Below are 20,699 nucleotides of genomic sequence, written 5' to 3'. Positions count from 1 at the left end.
TCAGAACTAGTAAGTTGTCTGGATACAATAAAAAATCAGTACCTATTTTATACCTGCCAATCTCACAAACTCATTAGGTTTTAACCAAACTCATCTTTCTCCCAAAAGAAGGCAGTATTCTAGATATTCTTACTTCTGTGAATTTGATCATTACTCTCTTAGTTACTCAGTCCACACACCTTAGAGTTTTCCTGTAATTCTCCTTCCACATCCAAGCAGCCAATGTATTTTATGGATTATTCCCAGACAATTCCTCTTGACCACATCCCTTCTGCTACCACCTAGTACAACACTCACATATTGCCATTTATGTCAACAACACCAAGTCCAACTCCCTTCTCCCTTATCTTGCTCTATAGTACAGGCTGGATATACGGACATCCTAGAATTCCCAGCTTTTTTTTTTTTTTTTTGGCCGCACTGCACAGCTTGTGGGATCTTAGTTCCCTGACCCGGGATCCAATCCATGCCCCTTGCAGTAGAAGCATGGAGTCCTAAGCACTGGACCACCAGGGAATCCCTAGAATTCCCAGCCTTGAAGCCAAGGGTGACCATTTGACACAGGTCAGGCCAATGAGCACAGAAGTCCATGGGATGATTGCTTGTTTTTCAACAGAAACTAAGGGAGCCAGAGACAATGGATAACATCTTTAAAGTGCTGGGAAAAAAACACATTATTCATCCAGTAAAGAGATCCTTCAAAAACAGAAATGAAATAAAGGGAGTTCCTCAGCCTAAAGGAAAATGGCTTCAGATGGAAGCAACACTGCAGGAAAGAATGAAGAGCATCAGACAGGATAAATATGGGATAAGTATAAAGGAACATTTCTTACCTTAAAAACAATAATGATAACGTTTTATAAAATGTGTAATACATGCAGAAGTAAAGCATATGACAACAATAGCAAAAAAAAGGCAAGAGGGTATTCAAAATTGAGATGTTTCTTATATTATTTGGAAAGTGGTAAAAGCACTAATTTAAAGAAATCTATAGTAACTATCATAAGTAAACATGTATACAGTAGTTTCTAGAGTAACCATGAAAGGATTATTACAAGAATATTTATCTATAAAGATAATAAAGGAGAGAATAATTAAGAAATTGATTAATCCAAAGAGGGCAAGAAAGGAGGAGTAAATCAGGTTTCTCAACTAGGGATTTGTGGTACCCTAGGTTTCTACAAGATAATGCCTAGAAATTATGATTGAGGGGGAAAAACAGTGTTGTTCTTTTAACACTGCACACCATGCAGTGCTGGCACTCACAGGGATAAGCAGTGATGAAGCAAGCTCATAGCAATCTGGTTAGAAATCTTCAGCCCCACCTCACTCCCCCACCCCCAGCCCCCCGCTGTGGCAGTGCACAGTAGGACCACGTTCATTTTATTAAGTCCATGATCAGTTCTGATGTAAGAAAAAGGGAGAAGAGGATGAGGTTCAGAGAGACAGGAGGGAGCCTAATCACATAGGGTCTTGTAGACCACTGTAAAGACTTGGCTTTACTCAAAGACAGGAAATCACTGGTGAGTTCTGAATACAGGAGTGACCTGATTTGGCTTCTAGTCAAGAAAAAATATAACAACTTTCTCAAGGAGCTTTGCTAAAAGGGAGGAGAGAAATAAGTCATCACTAGGGAAGGAGTAAAGAAGCTTCTTTTTTAACCTTAAAACGGGTGATTTTATAGCAAATGTATATGCTGATGGGAACGACCCAGTAAATAGGGAAAAACTTGATGATAGAGCAAAGGGAAAAACGGCTGGAGCGAAGTGCTTGAGAAGGCAAAGGAAGGTACCCAAAGTAACAGGAGGGAAGGCAAAGTAAACACAGAGGGACGTGGTCATTTTATAGATGTGATGATGGGAAGTACACAGGTTCTCTTTGATTGTTGCAAGTGAGAATAAGAAAGTATATGAAGTTTCAGGAAAAGGGAGAAATTGTTCAAGAGTCATCTAGGAGAAATCACTTGCTTTCTTTCCTCAACTCTGTATTCAGAGAAATTGAGCCATTTTAAGGACCAGCTGCTCTCAGTGCACTATCTAATGAAAAGGGTTCTTATGTGTTTATACATTACACTTAATGGAGATACCTAATCTTTACCTTGAGATAAAAGAAGTGATGAACACGCTTTACATAATTACTCTGTACTCCCCACTCTCTCTGCTCTCAACCACATAAGTTAGGAGGTACTTACACTAAAATTATCCTTGTACACATCAAACCCATTACTTTATGAAGCCCATCTCTCTTACGGAATTGAGCCTAACAATCCGTATGAATGAAAGCATGTCCCATGTTCTCTATAAAGTATTTTAAGAGCAGAACTATGATTTAATGTCAAGTACGTTTTAGATATTATACCTTTAAATGCTTCATGTTCACATAAAAAACTATATAACAGCCTGGAGATTCAGGAGCAGGTAATGCCTCTGATCATCAATCATGAAGGTTCATTTCCTCCACACCAGCCCGGTCTCTAGAGCCCACTTATGTATGATGTATGAACAGCTTCCATAAATATGATGCTTCTGAGTGGATTTTCTCTACCTGTTTGGTGTTGGGCTTAGGAAACCAAGGCATTCTAAAAGCCAAGGAACTAAATGTATCCTGCTCCCCCTCCCCTACTGTATCCATACACTAAGATTGTAAGTATATACAGCAGACAGAGACTACACTAGACCCAGAACCCAGAGCTCAGAGGATCCCGACCCCCACCCCCACAACACACACTCACAGCCTAGGGTTGTGTTAGATATACCTGCAGATGTGGTTCAGGGCCAACTATCCTGGGCCAGGAGCAGCACCCTTGAGCTCTCAACCCAGTTCTGCCATCAAGGAGCAGTGGGCTTGGTAAACGACACGGAGAATCTGGTCTGGACCAGCCTATGACATGAACTTCAGCTCTGTTTCTAACCAGCCCACTTAGGTCCGTCTCATGACCTGTTGGTGCCTGAGGATATTAATTTCCACTCTGCAGGAGTGCTGGGATACAACAGAGACTCGGCGAATGTAATTATTATTATTCCTTCATCCGCCTAAGTCTGTTTCCTAATCTTTGCAAATGCAATGGCTACTAATACCAGCTCCCCTTACCCTGAAGGGCTTGCTGTGAGCATCCCATGGAATCATACATAAGAAACATGAGCATCAAAGCAGGAGAGGCCGAAGGAGAAATGAAATGGTGGGAGTGATATGATTATTTATCTGAAAGAAAGAAAAGGTTTCTATTTGGGAAAAGTACACCTTCTCAAAAAAGAGCCTGGACCAAAAAAAAAAAAAAAAAAGGAGGACTAACTGAAAAGTGGATATTTATGAGAGGAAGGCTAGAGAAAGCCTGCCCTAGCACGTGGTGAAAATGAAGGCATAAATTCACATGTCCAGTTTATTTTTCTTAAGAGTCTCCAAAGAATAATCTCTTAAGGTTGCTTACAGCCAAAAGTGGTGTTTCTCAAAGTATGGCCCCAAGCACCCCCTTCTTTTGACATCCCTGATGAGATTGTTTAAAATACAGATGCCTGGGGCACTCCCCCAGAGAATTCTGATCTTTAGATCTGGATTTGAACCCAGAAATCTACATTTTAATAAGCCTCCCAGGTGATTCTGATACCACCAGACACTGAGGACCACCAGAGCAGCCTGTCCCAGTGGGCAGCCCACTGACTGTAAGCTCAGGCTTACTCAGGGAAGACTCCTAATACTAACTTCAGAGTGAACTGAGCCCCCCCAGCTCACCCCCAGCACTCCATAGGCTGGTGTCTGCAGTGGCCTGTGTCTCCACCCACAGTCATTGGTTCTGAAAATGGAGAGCTGGCTTTGTGGGAATATAATTATTATTAAATGATTACACATGAGCAAGAATGCTGAAAATCCTGACATAAAACACTGCTAAAAGTAGGATGAATGGGAGAATCTGCCACGCATCTGCATTTTTGGTCAGAGAGAGGGAAGTTTACAGTGTGTATCAAATGTTTTTAAAATGTACAAACCTTTTGAGCCAGCAATTTGACTTCAAGAAAACTATCCTTAGGAAATACAGAGACGAGTGCAAAGATGTGTGTATAGAGATATTCACTGCACCCTATATATAACAGAAAATAATTTAAACCAATCATCCAAAAATTGTAAACTGGCTAGAAAAATAATAGAACCATAAAAGAAAATGTTAGTAACTACTACTATTAACTACTTTTAGAACTGGTGTTCTAAAAAATATTTAATGATAAGGAAAATGTTCATGATACATTGCTAGGTAAATAGCTAGTTACAAAATAGCATTATTATTATATGTAACAAATATATCCTATTTATTTATTGAAGTATAGTTAATTTACAATGTTGTTAGTTTCAAGTGTACAGCAAAGAGAATATATATATTCTTTTTCAGATTCTTTTCCATTATAAGTTATTACAATGTAGTGAGTACAGTTCCCTGTGCTATACAGTAGGTCCTTGTTGTTCACCTATTTTATATATAGTAGAGTGTATATGTTAATCCCAAACTCCTAATTTATCTCTCCCTACTCCCCACTCCCTCTATCCCCTTTGGTAACCATAAGTTTGGGAGTTTTTTTTGTCTGTGAGTGTATTTCTGTTTTGTAAATAAGTTCATTTGTATAAGTGATATCATATGATATTTGTCTTTCTCTGACTTCACTTAATATGATAATCTCTAGGTCCATCCATGTTGCTGCAAATGGCATTATTTCATTCTTTTTTATGGCTGAGTAATCATTGGGGTGCATGTATCTCTTCGAATTAGAGTTTCTCTGGATATATGCCCCGGAGTGGGATTGCAGGATCATATGGTAACTCTACTTTTGGTTTTTTAAGGAACCTGCATACTGTTCTCCCTAGTGGCTGAACCAATTCACATTCCACCAACACTGTAGGAGGAATCCTTTTTCTCCACACCCTCTCCATATATATATACATATATATATGTATACTAATATAAATTATACAAACACATATTCACCAAACACAGGAGGCAGATGGAAGGATACTGATTAAACTATTAATAGTCCTCCCATTCCCCCTCTTATTACTGACAAAATCCATCAATGGATTCTAAAACTAGTGAGCAAATGTTTAAAGAGGAACAAGATTTGCATAGATTCAAAGATATTTATTAATACAAAAGGAAAGACAGTAACTTCATAGTGCAGAAACCCAGCAGATACCACCATAACCAAGTGATCAAGGTTAATAAAGCCATTAATAAGATATATCGAGACCATGGACGCTTGGATATGAGAAAAGCACACTTCTGAGGTACTGCTGCCAACAGTATCTAACTTCATTCCAATCAAGTAGCAATATCTAACAAACTCAAATCAAATTATATTCTACAAAATAACTAGTCAGGGCTTCCCTGGTGGTGCAGTGGTTGAGAGTCCGCCTGCCGATGCAGGGGACGCGGGTTCGTGCCCCGGTCCGGGAGGGTCCCGCACGCCACGGGGCGGCTGGGCCCGTGGGCCATGGCCGCTGGGCCTGCGCGTCCGGAGCCTGTGCTCCGCGGCGGGAGAAGCCACAGCAGTGAGAGGCCCACATACCGCAAAAAAAATTAATTAATTAATTAAAAAATAGTCAGTACTCTTTAGAAGTGTCAAGGTCATGAAAGGCTAGAGAACTGTCACAGATTGGAAGTGATTAAGGAGACATGCTGATTAAATGCACTGTTTAATTCTAGATTGGATCCTGGAACAGCAAAAGAACATTAGTGAAAACACTGGTAAAATTCAAATAAAGCCTGTCGTTTAGTTAGTAGTATTGTACCAACATCAATGTCCTAGGGGAGGGGAGGTTGTTGTTTTTGTTTTTTTGTTTGTTTTTACTTTAACTTCATGCTTACTTTCTTATATGTTGAGTTTTATAGTATGTTTATTAAAGTACAGTTGATTTACAATGTTGTGTTAATTTCTGCTGTACAGCAAAGTGATTCAGTTACACACACACATATATATATTCTTTTCCAGTATGGTTTATCACAGGATATTGAATATAGTTCCCTGTGCTACACAGTAGGACCTTGTTGTTTATCCATCCTATATATAATAGTTTGCATCTGCTAACCCCAAACTCCCACTCTATCCCTCCCCCACTCCATCCCTCCCCTTTGGCAACCATAAGTCTCTTCTCTATGTCTGTGAGTCTGTTTCTGTTTCACAGATAAGTTCATTTGTGTCCTATTTTAGATTCCACATATAAGTGATATCATATGGTATCTGTCTTTCTCTTTCTGACTTACTTCACTTAGTATGATAATCTATAGCTCCATCCATGTTGCTGCAAATGGCACTATTTCGTTCTTTTTTATGGCTGAGTAGTATTCCATTCTATATATGTACCACATCTTCTTTATCCATTCATCTGTCAATGAAATGCCCTGGTTTTGATCACTGTACTATGGCATGTAAAATGTTAACATCAGGGGAAACTGCGTGAAGAATATACAGGAATTCTTTGTACTGTTGTATTAGTTTTCTATTGCTGCATAACAAATTGACACAAATTTAGCAGCTTAAAACAACACCCAGGGCTTCCCTGGTGGCGCAGTGGTTGAGAGTCCGCCTGCCGATGCAGGGGACGCGGGTTCGTGCCCCGGTCTGGGAAGATCCCACATGCCACGGAGCGGCTGGGCCCGTGAGCCACGGCCGCTGAGCCTGCGCGTCCGGAGCCTGTGCTCCGCAACGGGAGAGGCCACAACAGCGAGAGGCCCACATACCGCAAAAAAAAAAAACCACCCAATTATTATCTCACAGTTCCATAGGTCAGAAGCCTGGCATGCAGGGCTAGATTCTCTGCTCAGGGTCTCAGCAGGTTAAAATCAAGGTATCCACAGAGGCTGTAGTTCCCATCTGGGACTCAGGGTCCTCCTCCTGCAAGCTCACTCAGGTTGTTGGCAAGATTTAGTTCCTCGAAGTTATAGGAAGAGTGTTCCACTTCCTAGCTGGCTGTCAGCCAGGGGCCACCCTTGTCTCCTAGAGGGTTCTTTCTGGTCCCTGCCCATGGCCTCCTCCATCTCACAGCTAGCAAAAGTGTGTTGAGTCCTCATGCTTTGAATCTCTCTGACTTCAGCCAGAAAAAGTTTTCTGCTCTTAAGGGCTCATGTGATTAAACTGAACCCACCTGGATATTCCAGGCCAGTCTCCCTATTTTAAGGTTTATAAACTTAAATACATCTGCAAAGTCTCCTTTGCCATCTAACACAATATATTCAGAGGCTTCTGAGATTAGAGCATGGATATCTTTGAGGGACAATTTTCCTACCACAACTCTATTTGCAACTGTTCTCAAAGACTAAAATTAGTTCAACATTTTAAATTTAAAAGAGTGATTAACTCTTGGTGTTGATATTTTGGTGGGGGGGAGATTTGGTTTTTTACTATTTTCTAAGTCTCCTGCATTGATAATATATTTCTTCAATCATAAAGCAGGATATCTCTGTTGTCTTGAGAATACAGACACGCTTCAATAATGCTGTGCAAAGTCAGACTGCATAAGAAAATCCTGCTGACTTCTTCAACAACCAGACTGGTTCAAAACAGCAAACAGGAATGCTGCCCTCCTGTGACCTCCCAAACTGTCCCTTCTTTCTCAGGCAAACACTGCTCAGAATTCAAACAGAATTCTAAAACTAACTTTTCCTGTCAAATAAGTCACTTGTTACAAGGTCTGACCCGTCAGAGAGATTCCCCTCAATATATTTTCTGAAAAGAACTTGTCATTTGAGAAGTCGAAGGCACTTGAATTGTTTTTAGTGATAAGTCAAAATGTCTGACTAGGTTGTTATAAACAGACCTAGAGATGTCATTTTCACTGAGCATTGGATCAATTTAAATGTTGCTATTCATTGAATAATAACAACATCATGCTGTCTTTCTAAAATTCCAACACAGAGTAATGAGACTAATTACTGGGCAAACTCAGCCCTGAGGAGGCCAAGGGGGCAGATATTCTCGGCAGCTGTCCAACTTGGAGAGCCTGGAGAAACAGCAGATGTTGTACAGAGGCTGATGGTGATTCAAGGCCCAGCCAAGAGGATCAAAGGATGAGGAGCAACCTGGGAAGAGGATAAGGTGTTCATTTTTTCAAAAAGAAGAAAGTGGGGGAGGCACGGATTTAAATCTGACAAATGTTCCAAAGGAAAAGCTCAGAGTTCAACAAGAATGTTAGTCCGGAGGGCCAGAAAAAAGGATGCTCTGAAGATGTTATTTAAACATTTTATTTTGAAATAATTGTAGATTTACATGCAGTTATAAAAAATAATAAAGATCTCTCTTTTAGCATTCAGTTTAGAGGGTTCTTTATATATTATAAATACTAGTTTTTTGTTGGATATGTAGTTTGCAAATATTTTTTCCAAGTCTATAATTTGTCTTTTCCTCCTCTTCACATGGGCTTTAGGAGAGCAAATGTTTTTAATTCTAATAAAGTCCAGTTTATCAATTTTTCCTTCTATGGATCATGCTTTTGATATCAAGGATAAGAACTTTTTGCACCGTTCTAGATCCTAAAGATTTTCTCCTTTGGTTTTTTCCTAAAAAATTTATAGTTTTGTACTTTACATTTTGAGTTATAGGTCAAGAATTATTTTTTGCCTATGTCTGTCCAATTGCTCCAACACTGTTTGTTGCAAAGCTATACTTCCTCCAGTGAATTGCCTTTGCACTTTTGTCAAAAATAAGTTGGGTATATGTGTGGGGTTCTATTTCTGGGTTATCTAGTCTGTTCCATTGACCTATGTGTCACATCTTCATTTTGCACTGGGCCCCAGAAATTATGTAGTTAACCTTGTTTACAGGTCAAGCCCTCAACTGAGTAACCCCTCCAACTCACACCTCCACGCTACCCTCATCTGCCACCACTTCAGGGCACAGAAAAATGGATAGCACGGGAAATATCCAGCCCTCACTCTGTGGCTCCTGAAGGAAAGCAAATTGCCCGGGTACTGTAGAAAGACTGTCAAGAAGTCACCCCACTGAGTCACCTCACTGAGCAGAGTGGGAGGCCTACACACATGCATAGCTGCCCAAGCATGAGCAGGTTCACAGGAAACAGAATGCACTATGCAAACACCTCCCAGGAACTTACCACACAAAATTAACCCTGAAGACGATTAACTCAAAGAACAGAGGAACACTTCCCTACAACGACTTCTCATGATAGCAAGTCAAAGAGAACATGAGTTCAATAAAACTCAAGGACAAGATGGAAAACAACAAAATGGTATGAAAAGGAAGAGTGCAGACAGTGAAACTGAGGACCAAAACATTACAGAACAAATCAACATGTTAGAAATGGCAAGAAACAGGGCTTCTCTGGTGGCGCAGTGGTTGAGAATCTGCCTACCAATGCAGGGGACACGGGTTCGAGCCCTGGTCTGGGAAGATCCCACATGCCACGGAGCAACTAGCCCCGTGAGCCATAATTACTGAGCCTGAGCATCTGGAGCCTGTGCTCCGCAACAAGAGAGGCCTCGATAGTGAGAGGCCCGCGCACCGCTATGAGAAGTGGCCCCCACTTGCCGCAACTGGAGAAAGCCCTCGCACAGAAACGAAGAGCCAACACAGCCATAAATAAATTAATTAAATTTAAAAAAAAAAATGACAAGAAACAGACTCCACCACAGCTGATGATCAAAGTAAAGACATATGGGGAAAATGGGCTTACAGAAATGGCAAAGAACAAAGATTCAAAAGTAAAAAAAAAAAAAAAAAAAAAAGTAAAGCAATTGGAAGGAAACATGGCTACGGAGGTCAGGTGGAGATGATCCTGTATTAGGATGACTGGTGTTTATGCAGTGAAAAACCCAACAAATGGAACAGAAATTTTCAAAGATGAAACACAAGATAATTTCCCTGAATTAGAAAAAAAAAGTCTGGATATTAAAAGGGCATATCACTGTCAACTGAAAAAAACATACAACCTAAAAGTTGAGAATTATATTTTATTCAGGAACATTACTGAGGACTATAGCTCAGGAATCAGCCTCTCAGATAGCTCCAAGAAACTTTTCCAAAGAGGTAAGGGAGGAGCCAGGATGTAAAAGAGTTTTTACTGAAAAAAAAAAAAATCAAAAGAACATCAAAAGGTTACTGCTAAGCACAAAAAACAGACATCTTAAGCTAATGATTTTAGTGCTTTTCTGTGTTGGAGAAGATGCAAGAGTCTGGGCTCATTAAAATTATTCCTTTGGGGACTTCCCCGGTGGCGCAGTGGTTAAGAATCTGCCTGCCAATGCAGGAGACATGGGCTCGAGCCCTGGTCTGGGAAGATCCCACATGCCGCAGAGCAACTAAGCCCGTGCACCACAACTACTGAGCCTGCACTCTAGAGCCCGCAAGCCACAGCTACTGAGCCCGCGTGCCACAACTACTGAAGACTGCGCACCTAGAGCCCATGCTCCACAACAAAAGAAGCCACCGCAATGAGAAGCCTGCACACCACAACAAAGAGTAGCCCCCGCTCGCTGCAACTAGAGAAAGCCCACACAAGGCAACGAAGACCCAACGCAGCCATAAATATATAAATAAATTTATTTTTAAAACATTATTCCTTTGATATGCATCTTAACTATCTACGGCCAGTATCCTGTTTTTTCTCCATCCTGAATTCCCCTCAGGATGCACTATCAGGGCCGCTGCAGTGCCTCAACATTTGTTGTTTACTGGAATGGCAAGCAACAATAATTTGTCCACACCACACAACAAGAAATTGGATACAAAAAGCTCAATTTCAGTACCAAAGCTACTGAAGTTCAATCATAAGGACTTGCTCAGGTACCAGGTAGAAGAATCTGGATGGCCTCAGACTTCCCCACAGCAGCAGTCAAAGCCAGAAGACCACACAGAAATGTGTGCTGAAGCAGAGAATGTGTGACAGGTGTGTTTGTGTCTGCTAGGATGGTCATTTAATGTTAATGGTGGTTACTTCCGGGTGGTGGGATTTAGGGAGGGTTATATATATATTTTTTACATTTGATCATGCAGTTTTCTGCATTAGTTGAACTCTTTAGAATGAACAAATATCACTGTTATCAAACTAAAAGGGTTCTGGGTCCCAATTTCCATTGTGATACATGTGACAGGGTTGGGGGGAGTTCCTCCACAGCAACAATTCTCAGGATACCAGCAAAGTGGCCTACAAGTCAACTAAACTCTGACACTCTCTACCTGGAGACAGCACCATATCCACAGGTTAAGGGCTCAGTCCTACAAGACTTTGTCTCCCTGCCCTACTTCAAATGCCAGTCACAAGCCCAGGTTATCACCTGGCTTCTGACCAACTAGCTATACATTGGAGGTTCCAATGACCCCTGCCTTGGGTTGGATCAATGTGCTAGAGCAGCTCACAGAACTTAGAGGAATATCTGACCTACTAGATTACCAGTCTATCATAAAAAGCTATAACTCAGGAAGAGCCAGATGGAAGAGATGTATAGGATAAGACATGGAGAAAGACAAGAAAAAGAAGCAATTAAAAAAAAATGATACGGAGAAAGGGCACAGAACTTCCACACTCTCTCCAGGAGCATCACTCTCTCCAAATCTCTACATTTTCACCAACCTGGAAGCTCTCTGAACCCCATCCTTCTGGGTTTTTATGAAGGTTTCATTACGTAGGCATGATTGGTTAGATCATTGGCCATTAGCTACTGATTCAACCTCCAGCCCCTCCCCCCTCCCAGGAGGTCAGGGGGGTGGGCCTAAATGTTCCAACCCTCTAATCACCTGGTTGGTTCTCCTAGCAACCAGTTCCCATCCTTAGGTGACTTCCAAAAGTCAGTTTACTAACATAACATAAGCAACACCTTTAAGCTCTCACCACCTGGGAAATTCCAAGGGTTTTGGGAGCTGTGAGCCAGGAACCACAAAGACCACATATTTGACCATCTGAATGACAAAATATATATTTCTTATAAATCACAATATCACACAAACTGATGGTGATTTTTCTTTAAAAAAAAAAGATTTAAAGCAAATATGCAAAGATGTTAGCAGTGGTGTAGTCCTAAGTGGAAGGAATGTGGATGACTGTTTCCTTCTTTGCTGTGTATTTTTAATTTCTAAAAATTAACAAATAAATAGGAGCAGAGGGAAAAATGTTCCTGGCAAAAGAAATGGAATGAACCTAGTTGAAGAAGGAGATTGGTATCATCCAGGAACTAAGAACAGGACAGTGTAGAAAAGAAAGTCATACAAGCTGAGGCAGAGGGGTGGGAAAACCACCAGCAGAGCTAGCAAGCCACAATGGAGACCTGGAATGTCATATAAAAGCTTGCCCCTGATCAAAATTTAATCTACTCCACAAACTTCACTTTCTACCCTCAGCCCACAACTAAAAATAATGTTTAAATACTGAAAAATTAACAATTTTCAGAGTCAACTGCTCACCTCCATGGCCAATGCAATGCACTTCGAAAGCAACTCTAACCTTCAGCCTGCTTATAGTGCCTTTCCTCCTAAAATAGTCCTTCCTGTGTTCTAGGATAGTTTTAGTAAAAGGGTTATACTAAAGATATTAAATGTGTCACATAGTTAAAATAATGTTAAATCAACTCCAACAGCTGCAAATGAAAAATTAGCTTGGTCCTATATGTAAAACTCTGTTTAACGTTTCAGAGTTTCTCCAGCAACTTCATTCCAAATGTCAGCAAAGACAATAGTCAAACATATAAAACTAGATGGCAGCACTTGCCTGCCTTTCTAGGTCACAAATGGCAGTCACACTGCTGTCTTTTTTCAAACATCAAAAATAATTAGGGGGCTTCCCTGGTGGCACAGTGGTTGAGAGTCCCCCTGCTGATGCATGGGACGCGGGTTCGTGCCCCGGTCCGGGAAAATCCCACATGCCACGGAGCGGCTGGGCCCGTGAGCCATGGCCGCTGAGCCTGCGCGTCCGGAGCACAGCAACGGGAGAGGCCACAACAGTGAGAGGCCTGCATACCACAAAAAATAATAATAATAATAATTAGGAATCAAAAGAGAAAATGAATGAATGAATGTATGAATTTATACAAATTTAATTTTGTTTACAAATTCCAAACGGCAAACATCCGTACATACTTTTTTCTTACTACTCAATTTGCCTAAATTAAGTATGAGTTCATGAGCTCTTAACAGCTATACTTGTTTAGATGTGAGAAAAGGAAAAGATCCACAAGGTCAAAAGGATTTTTATTAAAACCATTATGGATCCCACAAGGACCCAGGGCAGGATGCAGACACTAAATGAAGAGCTGGTGGCTACTCTGCTCCCACCTTGGAACTCCCCCTAGCCTGACCTCTGTCTTCCTGCAGCCAGGCAGGCATCCACCTCCTCAGGAGCAGACACCCAGTGCTCTCCTGAGAAAACCAGTGGTCCAGAAGCTCATAAGGCCCAGGTCTCTGTTTCAAAGTCCCACCAAAGGGTTGGTCCACAATCATCATTTCTGCATGAAATCCACGCAGTCAATTGAGAAATAAAGTAACATTGTATTTCTATACCTCTTTATAGTTACCAAACATTTCCTTTCATATGCATCATCTCACTTAATTCTCACAACACTGTAGGGCAATTATCAATATCTTCATGTTACAAATGAGGTACTAAAGTTCAAAGATAGTGGACACCTTACCTGAAGTCACACTGGCAGAGCTGAGCAGAGCCCAAGTCTTCTTGGCCCTGAATTCAGGGAGCTCTTCACTTCACAATACTTAACAAAAGTAGTTGACCACCCTATCCCTAAAGGAGACCCACAGCCACTATCCCTATTCCACCCCACCCAGTTACTATTCTGTCACCCTATTTTTTGCTTCCGTAACCGAGCAGACTCTGGAGCCTTCCCGGGACAGACCCCTCCCCCATATCCTCTGCTGTAGCTCCTCTCTGAAGTACCTGGATAATGGAATCTGATGCACACTTCCTGAGTTGTTTTACAGATGCTAAGACCACCACCAATTGGAAGAAATTAACTAGTTGATGATCATGAGCCCCCAGACCTACTGGCACCTAAGGATTGGTCATGTTAATCCCTGTGACACCGCCCTGTTACCTCACCATTAACCAGTCAGAGAACTGTGCATGAGCTGATCACATACCCTGGGACCCCGCCCCCCTCACCTGCCCTTTAAAAATGCTTTGCCGAATCCCTTTGGGCGGCTTGAGGTTTTAGAGCATGAGCCACCCATTCTCCTTGTATTGGCACCTTTACAATAAACGTTGCACTTTCTTTCACCACAACCCAGTGTCAGTAAATTGGCTTTACTGCACACAAGTGATCAGACCCAAGTTTGGTTGAGTAACGCTTCCAAAATTATTTTACGTATTGTCTGTCTCCTTCATCCTCCCTTATTTTGAACATATCTTCTAGAACATGTGTTCCACCAGGGTAGGGACTTTGTCCACTGCTGAATCACCAACACCTACAGCAGTGTCCGAAACATAGCAGGCATGTAATAAAAATGATATAAATAAATGAATGAAAGAAAAATTTCTGGGGCACAAGACTTGTCCAATGGTCTTAAAACCCACAGCATGCCTAGCACTTACAGTCATGTGGGGCGTTAGATGTAATATACTTCTGAGACTCCTGGCTAGATCAAAAAATCCACCCAGGGGCTTCCCTGGTGGCGCGGTGGTTGAGAGGCCGCCTGCCGGTGCGGGGGACGCGGGTTCGTGCCCCGGTCCGGGAGGATCCCACATGCCGCAGAGCGGCTGGGCCCGTGGGCCATGGCCACTGGGCCTGCGTGTCCGGGGCCTGTGCTCCGCGGCGGGAGAGGCCGTGGCAGTGGGAGGCCCGGGTACCGCAAAAAAAAAAAAAAAAAGACTGACAACATCAAGTGTTGGTAAAGATAAGAAACACCTGGAATGCTCAAATTTTGCTGGTAGAGTGTAAAATGGTACAAACACTTTGAAAAACATAGGCAGCAGTAGAAAACTACTCGGGAGTAAAATGGAATGAATTGATACGCATAACAGCATAGATTAATCTCAACAACGTTATGCTGAGTAAGAAAAGCCAGACACAGAATAGTATATAGCACATTATTTCCACAGAAAGTCTAACACAGGCAAAACTAATCTATGGTGATAGAAACCAGCAATGGTTGTTTCTGGAGGTGGGATTGACTGAAAAGGGGCACAAGAGTACTCTCTGAGAGTGATGGAAATGCTCTGTATCTTGATAGGGCTGTGAGTTACCTGGGTATATACATTTGTCAAAACTGGCGATCCAGAGGTTAGGGCTCAGCGCTTTCACTGCCGCAGGCCTGGGTTCAATCCCTGGTCAGGGAACTAAGATCCCACAAGCTACGTGGTACAGACAAAAAAAAATTTTTTTGATTGAACTGTACTCTTAAGATCTATGCATTTCACTATATATAAATTATACCCTGATTAAGTTAAAGAGTCAAACTCATCATTCTTCTTTCCAAACCTTTTCCTCCTACTTTTTATCTTAGTTTACACATCACCATCTATTTAGTATTCTTCAAGCCCAACTCATCCTAGATTTCTCTCTCCCTGTTCCTGCCACCTTCTTCTACTCTATATCCAAACTCTTCAGAGTCCATCTTGTAAATAACTCTCAAATTTGTCCCCTCATTTCCATCACTAAAGACCCAGGCTTAGTTCATACTTCTGGACTAATGAAGTAGACCTACAACTGGACTTAGCCTTTCCTCATTAACTCTCTACAATGCCAACAGAGTGATCTTCCTAAAATTCTTAATTTATTATGTCACTCCCTCACTGAAACTTCTTCAATAGATTTACACTACCTGTAAAAGAATATCTAAACCCCTGGGAGAACAAGAAGCCAAGAGCTACCCGGTCTAGTCTATGAATATATCCAAGGGATTTAATGTCCAACGTCATCTGATCCCCAATTAGAGGCCTGGCAGTCCTCATTTTCTATCTGGTGAACTACGTGTTCATGTCTCAGCTTCACCTGTGATAACCTGGATTTCATAATCACCTCAGTCCAGTAACAAATGCTCATCCTCTTCCCTATTTGCCTCATTGAAAGGAGTCTCCATTTCCAGCCACCAGGACGCAGAGCCTGGAGGTACCAGCTCTTCCTTCCCCTCCTCTCTCACGAACCCAGGCACAAAAGTCCTGCCCATTCAGCCTCAATAGCTGTAATCTTAAAGAGAGGTGACAAGGTCCACACTGGCTGCCTTCTTCGACTGTCAGGACTGTGTCACCTCTCTTTAAGATTACAGCTGTTGCCTCTTTACAGGTTTTCTCCACTGTAAATGCAACTTAGAGGACTCACATCCAACACATTAACACCCTGCATGTTTCAGATTTTCAGCATCTCAGAGATTCCCACTTTCCCTGGATATCACCATATACCTGTTGCTTTAATTGGAGTTTTGTATTACAAACTTCAAAACGATTAGCTAAAAAATGAGGACTCTTAGTAATTAAATTAACTGTCCTTTTTTTTAGTATTCCCTTTATCTCAAAGTTAACATCAGAAGCTGATCTAACACCAAAACAAAGGCTTACTTTCACCTCATTGAAAATGTTCAAACATAAATTGAACTGTTTTTGGGGGGGGGATGCTATTTATAAAAGAAATGTCCAGAGCATGGCAGATTAGAAGATATTACCTCTGGGATGCCTTCTTCCTAAAATACTTTTCTAATATTCAATGTGGCAGATTAAAGATGGTCATAGGGCTTCCGTGGTGGAGCAGTGGTTAAGAATCCACCTGCCGGGACAAGAGTGGTACTGAAAGAAGACATGGAAGCTGCAAACCTGGAGGGGCCGGTGAGCAGAGGCATGGGTGTTTGGCAGACTGGATCTGAGTGTTTCTTAGCTGAGTGCCTTTGGGTAAGTTGCTCAATGCTTTAGTCTCACTTGGCTTCATCAGTAAAACAGAAATAAAAATGCCCACCTCTCAAAAAAAAAAAAAAAGAAAAAGAATCCACCTGCCAATGCAGGGGACACGGGTTTGAGCCTTGGTCTGGGAAGATCCCGCACACCATGGAGCAACTAAGCCCATGCGCCACAACTACTGAGCCTGCACTCTAGAGCCCTCGAGCCACAACTACTGAGCCCACGTGCCACAACTACTGAAGCCCGTGCATCTAGAGCCCATGCTCCGTAACAAGAGAAGCCACCCTAATGAGAGGCCTGTGCACCACAACAAAGAGTAGCCCCCCACTCACCGCAACTAAAAAGAAAGCCCGCGCACAGCAATGAAGAACCAACACAGCCAAAAATTAATTAATTAATTAATTAATTTTTTTTAAAAAGATGATCATAAATTGACATTCCTCCCATTAAAGGTGGGATGTTTGTTACCTCTCCTTAAATTTGGGCAAGTTCTATAACTGCTTTGACCAATAGAATACTGCAGGAGTGATGCCATGCCAGTTTCCGGGCCCAGCCCTTAAGGACAAGCAGCTTCCATTTCCATTTCTTGTGTCTTGAAACAGTGGCTCTTGGAGTCCTCAGCCACCATGTAAAAATTCCAACTATCCTAAGGTCACTATGCTAGAGACACGTGTAAAGAGGCTGTGAGACTACATCTGTAGAGAGAGATGCCCAGCTAGCTCCCAGCCGAGGTCTCAGACATCATAGAGTACATATAAAGGAATCTTCCTCACTGCGTTCTGTCTGAATTCCTGGCCCACAAAACTGCAAAAAAAATTACAAAATGATTGTTGTTTTAACTCACTTGTGGGGGGGTAGTTTGTTATCCAGAAATTGATAGCTGGTACAATAAAAACCTGATAGCGTTATAAGTTTTAAACAGAATTCTCCATTCTACAGAAATATACTGTTAGTGAAAAGAATCTGATTATACTTTTCAGATATCTTTATGAAATCATAGAGTAAATCTATTAGATATGAAACAAAGATAAAAGTGGGAAGTTTGTTTTTTTGTTTTTAAAAAGAGAGAATGAGAGGTTAATATTGGAATTCTACCATTATTTTGCTGTCCAGAATGCACATCTGGGAGAACATGTCAAATTCCACTTCTGGATGACTGCTAAGTTCACGCTTTTTCAAAACAAAGCATTTTATTCATTTATTTATCCAATGAATATTTACTGGATACCTACTATGTGTCAGGTTCCATTCTGAATGCTAGAGATAAAGTGATGAACAAAACTGACAGTTCCTGTCTTCTGGGAGCTTAAAATGAGTGATAAAATATAAAAAGAGAAAATCAATAAGCCACATTTGGGCTCAAGAATAAGAAAAGTATCTCAGTAGACAAGGTACAGATATAGGTACACAGTGGTGGCAGAAGGGCAGCCCCAGGGCTATTGGGGCCTAGGGATGGAGCCCAGCACTGGCAGCCAGGCACTCAATTCCACTGGGGGAAAGAAGTCATGCCCCCTGCAAGAATAGAGTCCCAAGCCAAACTCGAGGCTTGAGGCCCTTCCTCTTAAAAAGAAGGTGAGGGCTTCCCTGGTGGCGCAGTGGTTGAGAGTCCGCCTGCTGATGCAGGGGACACAGGTTCGTGCCCCGGTCTGGGAAGATCCCACATGCCGCGGAGCGGCTAGGCCCGTGAGCCATGGCCACTGCGCCTGCGCGTCTGGAGCCTGTGCTCCGCAACGGGAGAGGCCACAACAGTGAGAGGCCCGCGTATTGCAAAAAAAAAAAAAAAAAAAAAAAAAAGAAGGTGAAAAAGACAGCTGCCAACTGGGGCTAGGTGTCCTGATGTCACAGGTAGCCATGAGCCTGGGGAGGTGAGGAACAGAGAATCCAAGACAAGCTGGACCCGAGATTCCCAAATATGATCAGAAAACAAGAACAGCAAAATATCATAAGAAGATCTGGTTCTGGGCTGGGGGTGGGCAGGGAACAACATGTGATAGCAACTATATGTCCATAAAACCACTAGGCAGGAAGGAAATAGAAAACACATCCATAAAACTGTGTATCTACTCCTGACAACATACAAAACATATACCACTGAAACTGAACATAACCAGAACCTCCAAAGTCCATCTACAATGCTTGGCCTATGTAGAAGAAAAGTAGTAGTATGTTATTTTGTAATGGAAGTTTATGCTTTGGTTTGTCATCTATTGAGAGTTTTTATTCTTGTTCCTAAAGTGTTCAACAAGTACTACAGTGGAGAAACAAAACTCAGCAGCCTGCCAAGCATCAGGAGATGTCTGATGGTCATGGCTACTTATGAGTCTACTCAGCAGGCCAGCAGCTACAGTGCAGCCCTGGAGAGGACCATGGGGCTGGCCAGAAGTGAAGATGGTTCTCCTCTTTTAGGGGAGGTGCTGTAACTCTAAGGAATGGATAAAAATTACCATAAAATTGCAGGTATTCTCACATACAGATTTGACTCCTTTAAGACAAAAATGAAATGAGGAGTGTTTTGGACCACTAAGTTTTTCATAGCTTGATGGCAAATAAAATAGCAATTTCCTAATCCATGTCTTTTTTTTTTGTCATTAAAAGTTTGATGTTCCATTTATTCAGGTCTTCTATTCAGTCAATAACATTTATAGATTTAGATGTAAGAGTCTTTCACATTTTTCATTAAGTTTATTGCTGAGAAGTTTATGGTTTTTTATATTATTGTGAATATGATTTTTTCTCCCTTTCTTTGGAAATGGAAACCTATTGATTTTTTTTAACATCTTTATTGGAGTATAACTGCCTTACAATGGTGTGTTAGTTTCTGCTGTATAACAAAGTGAATCAGCTGTACATATACATACATCCCCATATCTCCTCCCTCTTGCGTCTCCCTCCCACCGTCCCTATCCCACCCCTCTAGGTGGTCACAAAGCACCCAGCTGATCTCCCTGTAATCCATGTCTTTTTTAATTCAAGTATGAATGAACACATCAGGTTGCCCTGAGTAACCTTTGCTTCATCTATGAGTGAAGCAAATTAGCATCCAGGATCCAGACATTTTATTCTTTTTTTTTTTAAGCAATTGAAGTAAATGTCTAACTACAGCTTGACAAGGAACTAGCCTGGAGGCAATATTGAATAGTCAAGAAGAGCAGAAGCTCTGAAGCCAGGCTGTGGAGATTCCTACCTTGACTGACTCTGCCACTAACAGGTGTGAAATCTTTGGGAGGCAACCTTTCTTCTCTGTGCCTCAGTTTCCTCACGCACTCATATACTGTATTAGGTCGGGAAGGAACAACTGTATTTAAACCGAAAACTCCCTACCCAGGAAGAAGCAAACCACCCAAGTGCTGCACTTCTTTTTCAACCGTGCTCCTGAAGCCGGCGAGAGGACGCGGAGAGCACCTCCCGCGTAGTTGTCCCACTCGCGGCGGGACTCAGGGGCTCGGTCCTAACTGAGCTGAGGGAACCGGAGAAGATTATCCCACTCAGCACCGGCAACACCCTGCCTTCCCTTCAGCAAACCAGTTGGTGTGAACAACCCCGGGCGCCCACAACAGCCCCGCCACACTCACCCGCAGGCAGACTGTCGCTCAGAAGGCAGCACCTGCGCCTCCTGCGGCTGCCCTGGTCGGGAGGCGGGAAGATGACTCAGGCCACGCCTACCTACCCTCGGGGCCGAACCTCACTGCGCCCTCCCCCCCGCCCACTTCACTGCGCCTGCGCCCGAAGCCGCGGGGCAGGTTGGGAGGTGTCGGTGGCTTGTTGGTTGCGTCGGAGGCTGGGTTACTTGTTGCGCTTCTCAGGTGTTCGCCGCGGTTTCTGGATGTCGCTTTTGCCACAGCTCCTGTTCCACCCGTCTTGAGCCTCCCAGCATT

At 42.3% G+C, this 20,699-nt stretch overlaps 1 long non-coding RNA gene across 2 annotated transcripts in view; it reads right to left on the bottom strand.

Annotated features, from left to right (window-relative positions):
- LOC137214333 (uncharacterized) overlaps positions 1-20,457 on the bottom strand; it is a 237,961-nt gene extending 217,504 nt beyond the window's left edge. Inside the window, exon 1 of one of the 2 annotated variants that reach the window (XR_010938861.1) lies at positions 20,397-20,457. This is a non-coding gene — a long non-coding RNA (uncharacterized lncRNA). The remainder of the gene's footprint in view (positions 1-20,396) is intronic. The other variant, XR_010938862.1, reaches the window with a different exon arrangement.
- Positions 20,458-20,699: the final 242 nt, after the last annotated feature.

This window comes from Pseudorca crassidens, chromosome 20 (genome assembly GCF_039906515.1).
Source record: "Pseudorca crassidens isolate mPseCra1 chromosome 20, mPseCra1.hap1, whole genome shotgun sequence".
Taxonomy (NCBI): domain Eukaryota; kingdom Metazoa; phylum Chordata; class Mammalia; order Artiodactyla; family Delphinidae; genus Pseudorca; species Pseudorca crassidens.
The sequence above is the reverse complement of the archived record's forward strand: the minus strand, read 5'-3'. Positions and strand labels throughout refer to the sequence as shown.